Source organism: Humulus lupulus, chromosome 2, assembly GCF_963169125.1.
Source record: "Humulus lupulus chromosome 2, drHumLupu1.1, whole genome shotgun sequence".
NCBI classification, from domain to species: domain Eukaryota; kingdom Viridiplantae; phylum Streptophyta; class Magnoliopsida; order Rosales; family Cannabaceae; genus Humulus; species Humulus lupulus.
Genome location: NC_084794.1, coordinates 260,676,037 through 260,696,372, shown reverse-complemented (window position 1 = coordinate 260,696,372; position 20,336 = coordinate 260,676,037).

Sequence of the window (20,336 nt, the reverse complement as noted above, 5' to 3'; positions counted from 1 at the left end):
AATGAAAGCACCAAAATTTTGACTACCTTTTTCGCTATCAACCTTAATAAGAGAGATTAAAGAAATCAACTATAAGAACACAAGGATTTTTACATGGTTCAGGTTATAAAAGAACCCTAGTCCACGAGTCTCTGGTATTAAGAGGATTGTAAGCTTGTGATTGCAAGCTCCAATGGTGTATTCTCAGACAACGTTTAGATGGCTCTGAGTACAAGGTCTTTTCTCTCTAAAAAAGCGAACCCCTTACAATGAAACTCCCAACCCTATTTATAGTGGGTAGGGTCATTAATATTAATCATAAGTAATTAATACACATTCTTCCAATTATTGGGGGATTAATACACTTCAATGCACTGGGCTGCATTGAATAGAGACCATGGCCCAAGCGAGAATTGTGGGGCCCATTGCAAAAAGGTAACCACTTTATGAGGAACATGCCCCTGGTGCTGTTAGGGAATGTTGTTCATATCTCTGTGTCATGCGGCATAGTGGGAGTGCAAATTGTCGAGTCGTACCATCGAAAACACTGTAGGCGGATCGCCCAAAAGGGTCCTCCTTTGAGGCAGTTAACCCACGTTGGCTGACACCTTGGCTCATCCTTTAGATCTCGAAGGCTAGGTCCTAGACCTAGAATATAATTGATGGCAAGGAAAACCATGGACTACCAAGCATCCTCAGGATATAACCTTGGGAAGACGTTCATAGCTCTCGGGGCATGGCCCAGGAGAGATGTTGACGTCCTCCCTCTATCCGAGGAGAATGATCTCCGACTATAGAACAGATCTCCCTATGACATATACTTTGGGCGTTGCCTCGTCAAAAGAGGCACATGTCCTACTCGAGTGATCACACATCCTTGGATGCAAACACAGACAACAAATATAAATATACGACAGAGTACAAATATCTAAACAAACACACATAAATTTATAGCGGTTCAGCCCTGTTCTGATGAACAGTAATAAACTAATCCACTTAGTCTTTAGTATTTAATCACTCGATTAAAAATTACAAAGATGAACTGAAGAGTTCACTCGTCACAAAATTTCCCAGAGTTTCTCCTCCAAAAAATATTCATCCAAGAATCGTCCAACCCCTTTAAATGAAGCTTTGGGTCCTTTATTTATAGTACCCAGGGGATGTTACATGATCAGCAAGACTGGGGATCATGGTTTGGTACACGATCATTGGGTAGTGAAGATATGTGTCAACCTCCCCATGATTATGAGATCGTGGGTCTTCTCGTCGTTTCTCTGGATCGTGGTTGACGATGCACGATTAAAAAATTTGGGAAAACTCTAAGTCTTGGTTGGTCTATGAGACTTCGGTGCTAGGCCTGATGACTCTTTAGAGCTCAGGTGCTAGGCCTGATGACCCTCTGGGTGCTAGACCAGCTGATCTTCTGGGTGCTAGGCCTGATGACCCTCTAGGTGCTAGGCCTGCTAATCTTCTGGGTGCCAGGCCTGTTGATTTCAGCTTGAATGAGCGTGAACTTTATCCAACAAAGTGTATGTGGGAGTTTAGGCCGACCACCCTATGAAGAATAGGGTGGGTCGACCACCCCATGCAATTCTTGAGCATGCCAGGCCGACCACCCCTAGGAGGTTTAGGCCTGGTCGACTTCCTTATATGTCCTGGACCTATCCATTTTTGTGCATCGATCTTTTTTCAATACTTTGTCATTTTTCTATGACTTGTGATGCCACATAGCACTTTCTCATTCCCCATGCCATCTCTTGAATTTTTAGGGATAACATTTCCCCCCCAAGTTTATCGTACTGTGTTCACCATTACAGTAAACTTGATCTGGCCCGAGAAACATATCGTAGCAGTATTCTAACAGCAAAGTCCCTCGGGACATTATGTTGTACTTTTATCAACTATCGATAATTTTCTCAGCACGTATTTTTCAAGGATAATTGTAATTCCTAAAAGTAATTATATTTTTCAAGGAAAAATAATTTCTTAAAAAATCTAGTATATTTTTCAAGGAACTTTGAAGTCCTAAAAATATGATATATTTTTCAAGGAGTTTTGAAGTCCTAAAAATATAATATATTTTACAAGGATATTAATTCCTAAAAATACAAAATACTTTTCAAGGAATCTGAATTCCTAAAAATATAAGATATTTTTCAAGGAATTTGAATTTTTAACTATACCAGATATTTTTCAAGGAATTTGAATTCCAAAAAATATGGTTAGCATGAGAGGCTATAAGTAGGGACTCACTCATAACATCCCAGACTCATGGGCCTATCTTAGGGAAAGTCTGAGCTGTGAAATTCTCCAAGCCTTCATCAACTATTCGCATCTTCTCTTGGGTAAGCATTATTTCCCAATCTTTATGTCTTTGATGAATCTGTCTGAATTTCCTTGCTTTGCTCTATTTTGATTTAAAACAACTGACTTGTTTGAATCAAAGAAGCTTGTTTTTAATTAATGGCTTAATCCATGTTTCATTTTTGCGTGATAATTTAGGGTTTAGAGGCATGTAGGCCGACCATCCGTAGATTTTCAGGGCTTGGGCAATTTCTAGGCCTACCATTCCCATCAAAGGCCGACCACCCCTAGGTTTTCCCTTGCCTTGTGCGATTTTCAGGCCTACACATACCATCATGGGCCGAGCACCCTTAGGGCTTCCTTAGCCTGGGTGATTTCCAGGCTTGTGAATTTCACCATGGGCCGAACATCCTAGGGCTTCCATCATGGGCCAGCACCCCTAGGGTTTCCTTGCCTGTACGATTTCCAGGCTTTTAGATACAAGCATAGGCGATTTCCAGGGATACAAATCCAGGCATAGGTGACTCCAAGGGTTACAAATCCAAGTCTAGACTGCATTCCCCATGTCCTGGGCGATTTCCCGGGTTCCTAGGCTTGGGTGGTTGGCCCAACCCTTAGCATAGGCCAACCACCATATTCCCTGGGTGATTTCCAGGGATCCAAGATCTAGGGTGGTCGGCCCAATCATTGGCCTACCACCCGAGACCGTAATTTTTTTTCTTTTGATTTCTTCACTTTTGCTCTTTAGTAATGGATATGCCCCCAGCTACTGGCCTATATGGTTCATGGTAGGGAGCTTTATTATGTTGATATACTAACTTTACTTTTTGCCCTTTCTTTGTTGCAGATGTCCAGCTCCTCTCCGTCTGACAAGTCTTTGAGTGAGCTTACTCCCCAAGAGCTGTTGGAAAGGGTGAAAATGACTCTCCCCCATTTCTCTCTATATTTGTTTAGTGACGAAGATTTCTTGAAAAGGTATTGTGGATGCTAAAAATTCCACATCGGTGAAAGATCCACATGTCGTGCTTGTGGTCCTTTGAAGGTCCTACGGTCTCGCATCCAGGTGCTGTGCACCTATGTGCCTCGTCCAGGTGTCACGTACCCATGTGCCTCGCTGAAGGCCCCATGGGCCTTGCAAAGGTGTCGCACACCCAAGCGCCTCGTGAAGCCACCCGTGCACCTCGCCTCGCCCGCCTCAGTGAAGGCCCCATGGTCTCGCGCCCAGGTGTCGCGCACCCATGGGCCTCGCCCAGGTGTCGCGCACCCAGATGCCTCACGAAGCCACCCGTGCGCTTTGCCTTGCCCAGGTGCCGTGCACCTAGGTGCCTCGCAAAGCCACCCGTGCACCTTGCCTCGTCCACCTTGCTGAAGGCCCCATGGTCTCGCGCCCAGGTGTCGCGCACCCATGGGCCTCGCCCAGGTGCCACGCACCCAGGCGCCTCGCAAAGCCACCTGTGCACTTCGCCTCGCCCGCCTCGTTGAAGGTCCCATGATCTTGCGCCTAGGTGTCGCACACCCATGGGCCTCGCCAAGGTGTCGCGCACCCATGCGCCACACAAGTCGCCACCGTACCCCAAGTCTGTGCTTCGCACCATGCACTTTGGGATCGTGTCTCCTAAGAGGACCCATAAAGACTTCAATAATTAAAGGTAAAACCCTAGGTATAACTCAAAGAGATCATACAGGTACGAAGCATGTATGGGGTACGACCCTTAAGATCCCAGATGTCAGATCCTATCCCCACACTAGACAAGTAGTGGTCGTACGCACAAGGTTCATGACGTGGTCCTTCTCAGCCAACCTCTAACATCTGTCCCTGGCAAGTAATGGAGGTACGAGGAGTGGTGGCATGACCTGCATGCTTCTGACCATTTATCAACATCGACACCACAACCCTCTACTCCACCATGACCTGTGCCACTACCATGACAGCGTACCCAAGTACCTTCTTGTCCCTTGGGACCACCTTGTATCTAAGGCCATTAGAGCCAAGCTATAAATAAAATTCCACCCCTAAAACTAAGGGGTTGGAAAATTCTTGTAACATCAGACTATTATAAGAGCCATATACGAGTTTTTCTTCGATGATTCACTTGCAATTTTTCTCCAATAATTTCTACAAGTTCTTTTGCATTCATTAAGTTCTGATTAATTCTTTGAGTTTTCCATCCATATTTCATTGATGAGTTTCTGTCGTCAACAGTTTGGCGCCGTCTGTGGGAAGGACAAGTGCCAAGCCACTGTTCTTCCATTGATTCTGACAGGAAAAGATGCCAAGACGCTCTAAGCGACTGAAAGAGTCACGAGAGGTGGAGGTCCACCTCGACGAAGATTAGCTGAAAGCCTCCATGAAGAATCCTCTGCCACCCAAAAATGTGGATGCACCAAAGGGGCCCACAGTTCCTGGAGATGAAAGGGAGGCTTCATCGCCAACTGTCCAGCCTAATGAGAACCATCCACGATCCGCGGCTGCTCCCGCGAGAGATGTCGGAGAGCTTCCGCCCCCAAGGCCATCGCGGGTGCCGAACTCCGGCCGGCAAGATCCGGGTCCATCACTGCGCAGGCCAGACAAGAGTCACCGAGTGCATTCTATAAGCTCGAGCTCTAGGTCTCAATTTTACGAAGAGGAGATACACGAGTTACACCAGAAGAACCAAAGGCTAGAAACCACCTTAGAAAATATGCAAGAGGTGTTGAACAACCTGCTACAAGGAAAATCAAGCGTGCCCCTTCCTAGACGAAAGGAAAAAGGCTCAGAGGGTGGAGAAACCATGGTCCCTGTGGATGATGGGAGGACTCGGCTCTCCACTAGTAATACCCCTCTGATAAAGCAGCGTAAACATCCTGGGAAGGCGAAGCATTCCCAGAGGCCAGAGCAGAAGAACAATGCTAACCCTCATAATGAAGCCGAAGTCACCTCTAGGGAGGCGCCACCTGACCTAAGAGAAAAGCTCAATAGAAGGAGGTCAGAAGTAAGGACAACACCTTCTGTGGCCCCTCCGAAGGGTAGAGAAAAGAGAAAGACCGACCTTACTGAGCTGAGGGACTCCTTGAATACCGAGATGAGGAGCCTTCAGAGCAAGATTACCGATGAAGAGTTCGACTACGATTCACCTTTCAAGTGAGAAATTCAATTGGAACGGCTCCCAGCTAACTTTAAAGATCCTCATATGACCCCTTATGAGGGAAATACAGACCCCAAATACCATCTAGACGCGTTCAATGGCCTAATGAAATTGAGAGGAATTAATAGCAGGGCTAGGTGCCACTGCTTCGATGCCACGTTAAAAGGACCTGCGTACAAATGGTTCAAAAGACTCCGACCAGGGTCTATTAGGTCATGGCAACAATTTTTCGACGAGTTTCTCCAAAAACATCACGTCGTATGTGATTATACACTACCAGGCACTAGCCTTGCTAATATAAAGCAAGGTGAAGGAAAAAGCTTGAAGAGTTATATCCACAGGTTCAACATGGAGGCGACTAAAGTGGGAAGCCTGACCAGGGGAGAACTCAAGATGGCGATCACGGCCGTAGTGTGCCCAGGCAGTAAGCTTTGGGATAATATGATCAAAAGGGAGGTCACAGACTTAGACGATTTCTACGAGCGGGCACAAAAGTACATTCGTGTCAAAGACGGCCATGAGAACTTGAAGGCATCACTTGTCAAGCCCTTAGCCCCTGAAAGTTCAAATGGCGCAAAAAAGAAAAGGGTGTACGAAGGCCCAAGAGATGACCACCAGAGGAAGCATAAACATGGAGGTAATCCTAGGAAAACATCCCACACCTTCTACACTGACCTGACACATACTAGGGAACATATCTTCATAGCAAATGAGAATCAAGTCCCCTTCAGGAGACCCCCATCGATGAAGAGAGATCGGTCGAAGAGAGACCCTGGAAAGTACTATTAGTATCATAAAGACATTGGCCACACCACCGTGGAATGCACTCATTTAAAGGTTGATATAGAGGAACTCATACGCAGGGGGTACTTGGGTAGATACGTCCGAAGAGAAAATGAAAGACCAGATGATAGACCACCCTCGCCACGAGTGCGGGATGTAGCCCCAGAAGTGCAAGGAGAGGTGAGGACGATCTTTGGAGGACCAGGATTCGGAGGAGAATCGAGAAAATGGTGAGATAGGTACGCCAAGGAAGCCAGACGAAGGCCACCCTCATGCATGCTAAGCTTAGAACAACGACCCTCGAAATTTTTTTTAAAGGGGAAAATGACTTAGTAACCTTCAGCGAAGAAGACGCACGGGGTGTGAATTTCCCTCACAATGACCCCTTGGTGTTGATTGTTCAACTTGCAAATATGAGGGTACATCGGGTCCTGGTGGACAATGGAAGCTCCGTAGAAGTCCTATATTTCCCGACCTTAGAGAAGATGGGATTGGGTATCATGAACCTAAAGCACTGTAACATCTCCCTGTATGGGTTTACAGGAGACTCGATACAACCCATGGGCACAATCAAGTTAGCCCTCACCATGGGAGAGCCACCCAGACAGACCACTATGATGACGAAATTTTTCATAGTAAGCTGTTCCTCGGCCTTCAATGCGGTATTAGGGAGACCCTCCCTAACAGAATTGAAGGCGATAACCTCAGTATACCACTTGGCCATAAAATTCCCAACTCTTAGGGGGGTGGCGAGCGTGAAAAGGGAACAGAAAGAAGCAAGGGAATGTTATAACACGTCCCTTCATACAGCCATGAGACTGACATAACTTATGGCGATGGTAGTGCATGGGAGCACAAACCCGAGAGAGTTCAACCCCAAAGTCACTGAGGAGATCAGAATCGATGGTCGTGCATACGCGCCTGAGGGGGAACATCAGGTAAAACTCCACTTTTAGTATGATAAATCAAAAGGTTAACATAGTTAGCCCCCCAAAAACTATGAATTAGAGGGGTAACTTAGATGCCCTGATAAGTAGTAAGAACATCGTCGCCACAAATACCTATGTACTCTCCTTATTTTTAATGAATATGTTTTTTTATTGGCATGTCACACTCCTCATTTACGTGAGCACGTATCTAACTCTTGTATACCTATCACTAATTGGAATTATCAAAACGCATGAGAAAAATGATCAAAGTGCCCGACGAGATAAATATCGCCAACCACTTGGGGGTAGGGTACACAGCCAAAAATGGTTATAAAAGAGACCCTTATAAAAAATAAGGAAGAAAACCTTGCAAGGCGTCTCTCGAGTTCACAAGGATTAGCTACCCTTATGAACATCAAGAGGGTCATAAGGTCCTACAAGAAGAGCCTCCTAACAAAGGTTGATACCTCCACAAGAGGAAAGGCCTCAAGAAGAGCCTCCTAACAAAGGCTGATACCTCCACAAGAGGAAAGGCCTCAGGAAGAGCCTCCTAGTAAAGGCTGATGCCTCCACGAGAGGAAAGGCCTCAGGAAGAGCCTCCTAATAAAGGTTGATACCTCCACGAGAGGAAATTCCTCAGGAAGAGCCTCCTAGTAAAGGTTGATGCCTTCACGAGAGGAAATGCCTCAGGAAGAGCATCCACCAATAAGCCTAGAGCAGCCACCAAGCCATCTAGCCAAAAAGGGTCCTAAAAGGGATCCTTGCAAAAATAGTACTATGCATAATGACGAGAAGGACGCTTCTCGCAAGAAGTAATAAGCATGCGCAAAAGTATATAAAAGGATGACTAGAATCCAAAGGGTCAACATATCCTTACAAATACAATCAAGGTGCACCAAAGAGATACCTATCGAACCCCTTCACGTGGGCTCAAAAGGACCTCAAGCATAATAAATAAAAAGTAAAAAATAAAAAAGAGACCTATTGAACCTTTTTTACGGGCTCAAAAGGACCTCAAGCATAGAGAAGCCAACATAAATGATCATATATATATATAAAAGTTGCGATAATGTGGCAGGACTTAGAAAAGTTCAAACAAAAGAAAATGATGATAGGCTTAAATGAGCGTAAAACCAAATCGAATTAAATGATAACAACTGGAGAAGCAAAATCTCAAGGCCTCCCACCGCGAGCATTCCACTCGGCCACCTTGGCGGCGGCATGCCCACCAAAGGAGGAGAAATCGAAGTTAGGATTTTGCCTCCACACTCCATAGAGGGTGTGCTCTATAGATTTGTATTCGATCTCGGCCAAATTCGCCTCCAGGAGAGTGATCCTCTCCTGCAATGTTGCAACCTTGGTTTCTGCTACCCCAAGATCAGCCTCCAGACGAACGACCTTCTCTTGGAACATCACAGCCTTAGCTTCCGCTCTCCTCTTTTTTGAGGATGAAGAGGCCTTCGCCAAGGCCTTCTTGAGCTTGAGACTGGTGTCAGTAAGCTCCCTCTCAAGTTCCTGGACTTTGACCGTGAGATGGTCCCTTTCAGCATTCGAAGAAGAGAGGTCCTACGCCGAGTCGGCAAAGCGTTGAGCCACCAAAGAAGCCTGGAAGAAAGCAAAAAGAAAAAAAATGGTGAGCAGATAATGAACTCAAAAAAAAAAAAAAAAGAGTAAGACCAATGTGAGACGCATGAACTCACCCAAGTTGTGGAGCACACAAGAGTCTCCCCAAGCCCCGACATGGCGAAATTCCCAGGACCTCTCCACTTGGTCTTAGGAATACCTTCAGCGACCCGAGTATACCTTTGCGCATAAGAGGCCTCCATATGACCCACCTAGGGTGTCCCCTCCAAATCAGGGGTGCTTGACTGAGCAGGGATAGATGAGCCACTCACTGAAGGAGGCATTGGCGCAGGAACACTGGAAAAATGGGGCCCCGACGGACCAAGATTGATGGGAGCATAAGGGAGAGTATCATATTCCTCAGAAAAGGGCACGAAAAAGAACCCTGGCATGGCCTGCGAACCGCGGGAATGAGAGGCCATGTCACGGTCCATAGGGACCAAAGGAGGGCACCCCCTGGGAGATGGAGATGACTGGGGTGGGCGTCTAGATTCTAGGGAAATCTCCTCAGGCACCCAATCTGCATCACCCCTGTCTGAGTGAGGCTCGACTAAAGTTGCCTTCTTCCTTTGTTTAGAAATATGCCACAGTGAATCGGGATCCAAAACTGTGGATAAACCATAGCGGTTAAGGTTGGCCACGGTGAAGAGATGGGCGACCATCTTTTTAGCAGGGGCGGCCATCTTCTTCTCAGCGAGAACATACCGAGGGCTCTCATCACCAGGCTACTCACCCTCGGGAGCATTCTATTCACATGTTCCGACCTAAGGTGGCTCGCCCTTCTCCCAAGAGCAAGACAATCTCGCCAGCTGCGCAGCAGAAGAAGAGACGACAAAAAGAGTTCCATTCATCAAATTCTGGGGCCACCTTTGCCAGTGAGATCATATGGAAACCGATTGAGAAGCCCCACCTTGCTGATTATGACGTGGTTTGGTTCAAAGGGGCTGCCCCTAACATGGCTGAAGAGAAGGTAAAAATCTTAAGGAAGACCTTTGACCTTTCTGGCATTTCTATTACTATCCCTAGTCCAGATGACAGAGCTGATGACCCCCATTTGGGTATGTGCACTTGGACACGCACTGCCATCAAGTCTGGCACCCTACTTCCTCTTCATCTGTACTTCTGGAGCGTGGCAGATTATTTTGGTATTAGTCCCTCTCAGTTGGCTCCCAACGCTATCTTGGTGTTATCTGCGTTGTACATTATCTATCATCGTAGAAAATGTGCTGTTCCATTACCTCATAAGATCCACTACTTATTTGATCTGAAGATGAACCCTTCTCATCGCAACTCGGGTTACATCCACTTCCACCATTATACGAGCGAGGGTACCGACCCTGATAAGTACCGAATTTGTCTATTTTTAATTCATTATTCTTCTATAATCATGCATTTTATTATTTATTTATATATGTTGAATTAGTTTATTTTTTGTTTTTAGGATTTTCAAGACATTTGGATGAAAACAAATGAATTTTGGATGTTTTACGCTGGTTAAGCTCGAAATTACAAGTCTAAAACTTCACACTTGATTTTGATGATTTTCAAATACTATTTTGGAAATCTACCTAGAAATACAAGTTTTAGATCTTTTTCTTAGCTTTCCATATATTTTTTAATCGTCTAATTCCAAGTTATATCGAGGAAGTTATGGTTAAAATACTTTCACTCGCAGCAGTAGAAAAAAACTGAAAAACGAGAAAATTTCTACGGTCACAGCCAGCCTTATTTCAGGTCACAGCCTGGGGGACAAAATGTAGTGGCCGTGGCCAGCAATGTCCCAGGCTGCGACCATAGCCCGATTTTCTGAAAAATAGATGTTCTAGTGGCCGCAGCCGGCGATCGATTTTTTCCTTAATTTTTAATTTTAAAATGTATTTTTGAAAGGGATATAAAAGGGATTAGGGTTAATTTTTATAATAACTTTGGATTGCAAATTTTAGAGGCTAGAGCACCAGAGGGGGAGAAAAGACATCATCATCTACATTATTTAATCTAGTTTTTCTTTCTTCTCAAAACTCTTTTTTTTTCATTGAATATTTATGTTTATGAATATAAATATGAATATGGAGTAGTTTTATTTATAGTTGAGGTTTATTTCAAAACCCTAGACATGAGATCTTGAATGCATTGATGAATTTTATTTCTTTTATTCCTTTATATTAAATTGCTTCTATTTTTCTATTTGAATGTCATGGATATTGTAAAATCTTGTTTAGATGGCCACTAATTAGGGTATTGCATTATTCTACTATCATCTTAGGATTTATATTCACCTAATAGTTTAGGATTCTAAGTAGAGTGATAAATTACAATTAGGATATTGTGACAGGTATTTTGATTGTGATGAAAAATGATTCCTTGGTTAAATGAATTGCATGCTTAATGAATTTTTTTGCCTAGATTAACCTGTTTCCATAGAGTGTAATGCTTTTACTAGGTTAAATAGATCACATGCTTAATGGGTTTATTGCTGGCTAAAATGGGTTAATTAAGAGCGCTTAGCTTTAATTAAGTATAATAGGGAAACTGGATAATTGACTGCTTAAATGTTATCTGCAATAGGGAATATTATTCATCATTATTGATAGATTGATTGTCGAAGGTGGAGAGTAATTCTTGACTATTTTTTTAATATCATTATATCCTTAGTTATTTAATCTTTGATATTTATTTCATTCTATGTTTTCAGTTGTTAAAACTAAAATCCCTTTCTAATTTTAGTTTAGTTCTTATTTTGAATAAGAATTGGATCATAGTCCTCGTGGGTTCGACCCTTATTTATCGCTATACTAAAGAAATTGGTATAAGTGAATAAAAAAATATAAATAAATTTGATACGACATGCTACACCCATCAGACACCTTCTTGGAAGAGATCTCTGGAAATAGCAAGGCATTTAGATATGCCGACAACTATTTCTTCACTAAGGATGCAGAGGCCAACTACTCCAAGTTTAAGCACGTCGGGCCTTTTTATAGACCGCTCCCAACCCAGGCCATGACTGTTAGGGCTAAGGCATTGATTTCCATGACCCCCTGAGGAGAAGAATTTCAAGGTTCTCGTTACTTCAGAGAACCTTAGGAAGGTCGGGTTGTTTCCTTCTACTATCGCTAATGTTCCAGATGAAGATGGTACCGAGCTTGTGAATGCCATAGACTCCTCGGGGCCTATTCATATCAAGGAGGTACCCTCTTCACCCATGTTAGCTGGTCAGGAGGGTGATGAGGTGGGTGCATCCACGCACTCACTGCTTGCTTCAGATGACTTTGATGAAGCCACGTTCGAACCCGAGTCTCATTCAGAAGGTTCGACACTTTTATCATCTTTACTTTATGTTTCTTCTATGTTTGATATCTTGGTAATATTTGATCTTCTTTTGTAGGTTTAGATATGTTCGGCTTTGTTCATACCCAACAAAGGTTGACTCCAACTGGGACTAGCTCTTCCATCCGAGCGGCCAAGAGGGCCAGGGTTGAGTATGAGCTGATAATGGAGGTCCCTCTCGAGGCGCCTCATTCGGATCCACTGACGTCTAGTCCTGTTGCAGAGGTAGAGCCATCCTTGACCATTCCGCTTCTTCCCAATATTACTGATGCGGGTGCCTCCTCCTCTGCGCCTGCTCCCTTATATGGGCCACACCAGTTTTCCATACGAAATTTAGGTGTCATTATGGACCAGGCGTCCCATCTGGAGCAGACGACAACAAACTTTAATGGGATTAAGAATGAGGACTTGAGCACCATCCTCACGAAGTCACTCATTGAATTCAGAGTGTAAGTCCTCTAAAGTTTTCTTTTTGTCTGGTTAGCTTGTGAATTAATGTTATCTAACACTTGTAAGTTTTTTCCAAGCGCTGATGCTGGTCTCCCATGTCCGTGATAGGTCTGTGGAGTATACCTCTACATTTTCCAATCTTCATTCTGAGCTTGAAGCCAAGAGGTCCTGGACCTTAGGAGCATTTGTGGCTTTAGGGATGCAGACATTGCTTTGAAAGATGAAGAGATCAACACTCTCCGCAGTACCGTGGAGCTCAAACAGCAGGAAGTGACCGAGTTGACTCTCAGAGTAGATCAGATGGAGGGGAAACTTGATGATAAGCTCAAATAGTCTGAAGCTGAGAAAGAGAAGTTGATTGATGACATGGACCAACTGCAAAAGGATGCTCTTGTCGAGAAGGAGCAAAAGGTCAAGGCTGCTCGAGAGGAGTATTCAGAGAATGCTTTCTCTTGCTTCTACTTGATCTGGAAGTCCAACAAAGATCTAAACTTGGATTTCCTTCCCGAGAAGATACGAGCAAAGGAGCTTAAGAAGTGTCTAGCTCGTGAGGCTGCCGAGGCTCAGGGTGGTCTTTCAGATGATGCTCCTTGCCCTATTTAGTCTTCTTTTGGTCTTATATTCTTTGTCTTTCCTTTTGTGCCATTGGTGGGGCACCTTGTACTTGATAGTTTTTTCATATGAAATTTTATGCCTTTATGCTTTTTTGTTATGAGTACTGAGTGTATTGATTGAAATTTTTTATTTCCAATGCTTACTAAGTATATCAACTCACAACCCTCATTGTTTCAAGTATCAGTATACTCTGAACGCATGTATTTCATGCACCATACTAACCTTGCTCCTTTTACATTTTTCATGCTAACAACCATGGTAATGTGAGTAGTACGATGCTTCACCAAGTACCATGAACAAAATGGTCAGGTCGATCACCCTATGGGTGATAAGCCGACCACCCTATAAGGGACATGGCTAGGAGTCTCCCTACCATTGCCTTTTTTGTTTTTGTTTTTTGCATTTTTAGAACATATGTTGAAAAATGTTCTAGAAAAACTAGAGCTTGCCTAGTACTTAGGGTCACGTCCTCATTGCTTGTGTATACCCCGATCGGTATGTACTATATGTCCCCCAAGTGAACATGGGTTTAAAAGCCTTGGTCACTTGCTACTTGACCATGCCTTGCTTCGAGCGTATATACATATAGTACTATCCTTTTCACCCAATGATGCAAGTAGAAAATGCTTGTCCCTCATTGGTAGTCGGGTGATAGTTTCATACTCAGTAGTAATGATACCTATACACAGATGCAGATTGCGTAGCAAGTGTCAACCACGATTCACGTAATCTCTCGTGTACTCGTTATAATGATTGTAGACAAAAGTGTCTAATTTGGACCAATCGGGTCTTGATGGGCTAATTGAGCCTGTAACAAGTCTTAGATCAAATTATCCATCGATCCCTTAAGGATAAGATTCGATTATGATCCAATGATGGCGACTGGTCTTCAGACTAGTCTCTTTTCTGATCGTATAGGTCGATATGTTCCTCAAGAACCATGATCGAACATGATCAAATAATTGCGACTGGTCCTCGGACGAGTCCTTTTTGTTGATCATATAGGTCGATAGGTTCCTCAAGAACAAAAATCGAACATGATCAAATAATTTGGCAACAAGGTCCTAGGACCAGTCTCTCTTTTTGGATCGTATGGGTCGATAGGTTCCTCAAGAACTAAGATTGAATAGGATCCATAATGGCAACATGTCCTCAGATCAGTCTCTTGTTTGGATCTTATGGGCTGATAGGTCCCTCAAGGATCAGAATCGAACATGATCCAATGGGGTTGACAGGTCTAAAAGGGCCAGTCCCTCGTTGAAAGAAATTTAAAGAATTAAGTGAAACTTAAGAAATTAAATTCATTCATTCATTGAAGCACGATGATTGTTACATAGATAATTAAAAAATAACACATTTGCCTCCTGCTCGGCTATGCTTCTTTCCGCCAAGCATTCGATGGGAACGACATTCTGGGTGTCCACGTCTTTGGCACTGGAAAGCTTGGCTAAGGCATCAACATTGGCATTCTACTCCCTCGAGACTTGTGTAATCAAGTATCTCTTGAACTGTACCAACAAGTCCTTCACCTTATTCAGGTAATGCACCATCCTAAGTCCGTTGGCTTAATACTCCCCCAGTACCTAGTACATTACTAGTTGGGAATCGCTGAATATCTCCAGGGATTGTGCATGCACATCCTGAGATAAGCGTAATCTTGCTAGCAATGCCTCATACTCGGCTTCATTGTTTGAAGCATTGAATCCAAATCTAAGAGCATTGTGGATTCGATGATTCTCTAGAGTGATCAATATGATTCATGCACCTAAGTTGGATTAATTGGATGTTCCATCAACATATAGCTTCCACATAGGATTATCTCCTTCCTTCTTGGATCTCCATTCTTCGATTGGTAGGAAAGATCTTCAAGGTTGGTGCCCTCGGCTATGAAGTTTTCCAATGCTTGTCCTTTTATCACTGTCCTCGGATGATATTTTATATCAAATTGTCCTAACTCCACCGCCCATTTGAGTAAGCGTCCCGAGGCCTCTGGCTTTTGAAGAAATTGTTGTAGCGGTTGATGTGTTAGGACTTGGATCGAGTGAGCTTGGAGGTATGGACGCAACTTTCGAGAGACGATTACTAAACAGTAGGCTAGCTTTTCAAGAGGGGGATACCTAGACTCTGTACCTACTAGCCTTTTACTGATATAATACACAGGGTGATGTACCCTGTTCTCTTCTTTCACCAAAGAAGCGTTAATTGATGCTCAGTGATTACCAAATAGATGAATAGCACTTCATCGTCTATTGGCTTTGCTAGGATGGGAGGCTATGCGAGATGCTCCTTCAAAGTTTGGAAAGCTTTCTTGCATTCCTCGGTCCATTGGATCTTCTTGCTGCCTCTCAGTAAGTTAAAGAAGGGGACACACTTGTCCTAGACTTCAATATGAACCTACTGAGGGCAGCTACTCTCCCTATTAAGCTTTGCACTTCTTTGATTGTGGTAGGTGACTTCATACTGATCAATGCTTTGATCTTCTTGGGGTTAGCCTCAATTCCACGTGAATTGACTATGTATCCGAAAAACTTACCATAACCAACTCCAAACGAGCACTTAAGAGGATTTAACTTCATGCGATACTTTCTAAGTATTGCAAAGCATTCCTCCAAGTCTGGAACATGCCCTCTAGCTTCTTTGGACTTGACCAGCATGTCATCGACATATGCCTCCATATTTTTTCCGATCAAGTCTCTGAACATGCCATTCACTAAACACTGGTAGGTGGCTCCTACGTTCTTCAAGCCGAATGGAATTACCTTATAACGATACAATCCCTTGTCTATCCGGAAGCTAGTGTGTTCCTCTTCGGGAGGGTGCTTACAAATCTGATTATACCCAAAATATGCATCCATGAATGAGAGTATTTCATGACCTGCAGTTGCATCGACCAGTTGGTCTATTCTGGGTAGTGGGAAGCAGTTTTAGGGGCAGGCCTTGTTAAGATCTATGAAGTCCACGCATGTCCTCCACTTCCCTTTTGGTTTTAGGAATAGTACGCGGTTTGATACCCAGTCTGGATAGTAGGCCTCTCTTATGAAACTGTTTTCCTTGAGCCGCTCGACCTCCTCCTTCAGGGCTTGAGATCGGTGGGTAGTTTTTGTCCACATTGAGGACATGGCTTATCACGGATGGAGAAATTCCAACTATGTCCTTATGTGACCAGGCAAAGACGTCCTGGTTCTTCTTCAAAAATTCTACCAATTGTGACTTAATTTCCACCTTTACTTCCTTCCTGACTTTGATTACTCTAGTTGGGTCCTCCTCATCTAGTAGGACTTTGTCATGATCTTCGACTGGTCCTACCCCCATGACGTCATCCCCAAAGCGAGGATCGAAGTTTGTTATCCAATAAATTAGCATTTATGACGTGGCAAATAATCTCTTGACACGTGGCTGACACCTAGAGCGTCTGCTAGAGTATCGACCAGGAGACACACCAGAAGCAGGACAGACCTGTTTTTACCACGACCAGACTGGTCGGTGGTTCCGCTGGCAAAGCAACATTTATGGAAAGATCTTATGTATCCCGAATTTATTTCATGCAATCTTCTGAATATCCCATGATTCAGGGGATAATATCTGTAACAATATTGGGCAACCCTCCATGAGCCTATAAAAAGCAGGAGATGGCTCATGGGAAGGGACTTTTGGAGCCCGGAAATCATAGAGATATAGAAATTATCTGTGAAAACTTGTATTGTTTATGAGGAGTGTTGAAACTCATTGAACCCAAGTTCTCTGATCACACTTTTGTTCCCATATCAATATCATTCTAAGTGGACGTAGGTCATTACCAGATTCTGGGGCCGAACCACTATAAATTACTGTGTTTTCTTTACTTTTGTCATTACGTTATTATCTATACATATTCGTCTATATCATTCATATTTTGACTCCGTGTCAGTTGGCTAAATCGAGGGTCAACAAAGTTATTTCCCTCTCTTTGGGAAACTTGTTATAATTACTAATCTTCATTAAAAGGAGCCCCCAACTACAGTAGAGTGTTTCTTTCAATGTCAACTTTCATGTTGACAACCTCATCGGTTCCTTCATTCCCTTCGCAATAGGTTACTACCATGTTGTTTACGCATGGTCCTTTCTTTGCTTTGATCACCGACGCATTATATCATTCTCGTGCCTCCCTTTGGTTACCATGTACGCATCCTTGCCCCGTGCTTGTGAGGAACTTCAAAGATAGATGCCAGATAGACACAGCTGCATGCAATGCCATCGGGAGGGGTCACCCGAGCACTACGTTGTAAGCCGATGAGTAATCTTCCACCAGGAACTCTTTCATCACTGCCTCGTGCCTAGGGGAATCCCCAACCGTGACTGGTAGTTTGATAGTTCCTGCTGGTGCTAGGCATTATCCTGTGAACCCATATATCACTTGGGAACAAGGTGTCAGGTCCTTGACCATGAGCTTCATCTTCTCGAGGGATGATTTGTAGATGATATTTACTGAGCTTCCCGTATCCACCATGCATCTTCACTCAGACATTGGTGATTTGAATGGTAAGGACTAGAGGGTCACTGTGGGGGTACCTCACGTGCCTGACATCATCCTCCGTAAAAGTGAGAGTTTCACTTTCATACTTTGGATTTTTTGGAGACCACTCCTCGACTGCCATGCACTTGGAAGACTCCCCTACCTCATGTCTTAGGGTCCTTGCATATCGCTCATGAGCGTTGTTACTGTTGCCTGCTATGTGGGGCCCTCCACATATGGTGTCCAATGTGAAGTCCACGGCCGCTAGCTCTAGTGGTGGACTCTTCTGCCTTCGAAACTCTGGATTCCTGCTTGGGGTTTTGATCTTGACTCGGTACCTCGAGAGTTTTCCTAATTGGAGGAGAAATTATATCTCATCCTTCAATTATTTACACTTGTTTGTGTTGTGCCCATAATCATTACAGAAATGACAAAACTTGTTCTTGTCCCTCTTTCCTTCTGAGCGCAAGGGTGGTGGCTTTCGGTATGGTACCTCTTAGTATGTTGCCAAATAAATCTCAGCCCTTGTTGCAGTCAGGACAATATAGTTGGTGAACCTGGGCTAATAGGGCTAATAGTTAGGTTGTTTTTCGATTGGTGCTGACTTAGCCTTCTTTTCTCCATTTTGCTCGGCCCCTGAGGTACCCCTCTTCTTACCATTGCCCCCATTGCTGCCCTGAGGGTTTGCATCGTTCTTTCTTGCCTTGATAGTGGTCAGATGGTTTATGCCTTTTTATTCCTTCATGATAGCGTCATGTAGCTTCATGTATTTGTCTGCTCAGTCTAGAAACTCCTGCAAGGTGATGATGGGGTTCTTGTGTTTGCTTTCCCACAAGGGACTACGATAAATTATTCCTGCCGAGATAGTAACGAACTTCCCTTCATCTCCTATTGTGGATGCTTGGATTGCTTCTCTCATGAATCTTTGGATGTAGTCCTATAGGGATTCATCCTTCCCTTGCTTGATGTCAGCTAGCTAATTAGCATAAACTGGTTGAATCTAAAGACCTTGAAAAATTCCATCCTGAATTGCTCCCAGGAAGTGATGGATCCAGGTTTGAATTTCTAATACCATTCCTAAGCTGAGTCAGAGAGAGTGGTAGGGAATACCTTGCACCTATAATCATGCTCCACATCGAGTAACTCCATCTGATCCTCGAACTTTCTAATGTGTCGCACTGGGTCCTCCTTCCCAGTGTATGTTGGAAGTTTCAGGGTCTTGTACTTTGGTGGTGGCATTGAAGAGACTCCCACTTCTATAAGCCAGCTCGATATCAGAAGGTTTCTTTTTTAGGCCCTGAACAACCATGGTGAGTGCATCTATCTGAGCCTGCACTGCTGGTGGGATCGCTGCTCCAGGTGGGGCAGACGTCCTCGACACCCCCTCTTGAGTGCTGGTCCTCCTCTTGATGGCTTCCCTCAGATCCTGAGGTTGTGCATCTTTCCCGAACCTATCAAACATGATATTGGTGTTGCTCATCGGTTCCTTTCCCTTGCGAGACTGAGGGTGCAGGGGTGGTAGGTCCGCCTTGCTCTTGCTGGTGTGATCTTGTTCCCGAGCCTCTCCTCCTACATGACTTTGAGCGATCATTTCCATTCCTGTCATGCCTCTCAGATGTCTGACCTTCCTCTCTTGTGCCATTTTGTCTGTCCCCCTGGGAGGGGGCCTTCGGGTTGGTAACATTCTTACTCTAAGAGGAAATTTTATTCTTCTTAGTCAAGGAGGTGGCAATCTTGGACTGCGCCTCTTAATCCTGTCTCTGGGAAAGTGGCTCTAAGAGCATCCTTGTGGTTGAATCCTCCTCTGGGACTCCCTCTTACTGCTGTCTCACATCCCTGCTGCTTTGGCCTGAGCCTCCCTCATCGCCTGAGCAGCAGCTTCAACGTTAGCTCGGGCAAACTGGGTAGCCGCCTCCAGGGCCACAACAGTCTCCTGGTGCCTGCAGTCAGCTTCCTACTCCCTCTGTATCATCCTTTGGATTTTCTCATCTATCTCCCATCGTTGTCGTTCCATAGTCGCCCTTTGGAGGGAAATTTCTTCAACAAAGGCCTCTTGCCTCGCTAGAAATTGCGCCACCTCCTCTTGGTGAGCATCTTGTGGATCTTTCGCATCAGGTTTATCTCTAACCTCCACCTGAGGTTCGTTAATAGGATCGATGGGATCCTGAGTGGTGGAATCTGTAGGAGTCGTCTTCTTCATCTCACTGGGTTTTGGAGGAATCGTAAAATTGATGAAAGTGTGTTTATCTCCGACCTCCACCTGAGGTTCGTTAATAGGATCGATGGGATCCTAAGTGGTGGAATCTGTAGGAGTCGTCTTGTTCATCTAATTGAGTTTTGGAGGAATCATAAAACTGATGAAAGTGTGTTTCTTGGTTTCGTACTCTCAATGAAAGCACCAAAATGTTGACCTGTGAAATTGGCCAGTGGTCGTATGTATAGTATACGACACCTTTTGAACAAGATAAATATAAATATACGACAGAGTACAAATATATAAACAAACACATAAAAATTTATAGTGGTTCAGCCTTGTTTTGAAGAACAGTAATAACCTAATCCACTTAGTCTTTAGTATTGAATCACGCGATTGACAATTACAAAGATGAACTTAAGAGTTCACTCGTCACAAATTTTCCCTGAGTTTATCCTCCAAAAAATATCTGTCCAAGAATCATCCAACCCCTTTAAATGAAGCCCTGGGTCCTT